The sequence below is a fragment of the Crinia signifera genome, chromosome 5, assembly GCF_055691185.1.
Source record: "Crinia signifera chromosome 5, ASM5569118v1, whole genome shotgun sequence".
Lineage (NCBI taxonomy): Eukaryota > Metazoa > Chordata > Amphibia > Anura > Myobatrachidae > Crinia > Crinia signifera.
In genome coordinates this window covers 291,124,498-291,125,446 of record NC_139221.1, presented here as the reverse complement: position 1 = coordinate 291,125,446, position 949 = coordinate 291,124,498, and positions in this window count along the sequence as shown.

Sequence of the window (949 nt, the reverse complement as noted above, 5' to 3'; positions counted from 1 at the left end):
GTTTTTCGCTTTTAAAGTTCTGTTTTATAGCTGATGGGGGGGGGGGGGGGGGTTATTTTTTCATCATCGCTGAACTAAACATGACCAAACTACTTCTCTGGGCAGAAGAAGTTACGAATATGTGACCTTATTCAGCAGGGGTCGCATAAGTGATCCCCTGTGCAGTTCTCTGATGATCGGGATACATGGGCAGGACCCAATCCGCGTTTGCATCCCTGTAATGTAAATGCTTTTGCCTGATTGAAAGAAAGAGGCCTTCACAGGGAGGGGCATCGAGGAAATTGCGCATTGCCCCCTTTTCCCAAGCATGGCAAGGCCAAGGACTGCATTGCGAATGCAGTTTCCTTGGCCTTGCAAGCTGCCAGGCGACTGCAAGTCTGAGTAAGGTCAGACTTGCACAGGCTCCAAAAGGAGTGGGTGTACAGCGCTAGGTTTATACTGAAAAAGTATACACTACCACAAAAGATTTTTTTAAACATTTAATATGTCGTATAAAAATATACAATTTAATGAGAATTCTCATAATATACAATGAATAGTATTAAAAACAGGGTATTGTAGACAGAAAGGTGTATATATAAGCTCCACAAAAGAATTGCACCAACACGTTATAGTTACCAGCTACTGAAGAAGGAAATCCTGGAAGTATATGGAAGACTGGTCCGGAATAAAGTGCAGAGTACAGTGCAGTCTGATGTTGTGCAAAGGAGGCAAGTTTCGACGTTAACTCACGTCTTCATCAGGAGCTGGGGTATGATACCCCAGCTCCCGATGAAGACTTGAGTTAACGTCGAAACGCGTTGAGCACCTTCTCCACTGCACCCCAAACTTGCCTCCTTTGCACAACATCAGACTGCACTGTACTCTGCACTTTATTCCGGACCAGTCTTCCATATACTTCCAGGATTTCCTTCTTCAGCAGCTTCAAGCAGTGTCATGCATGGTATGC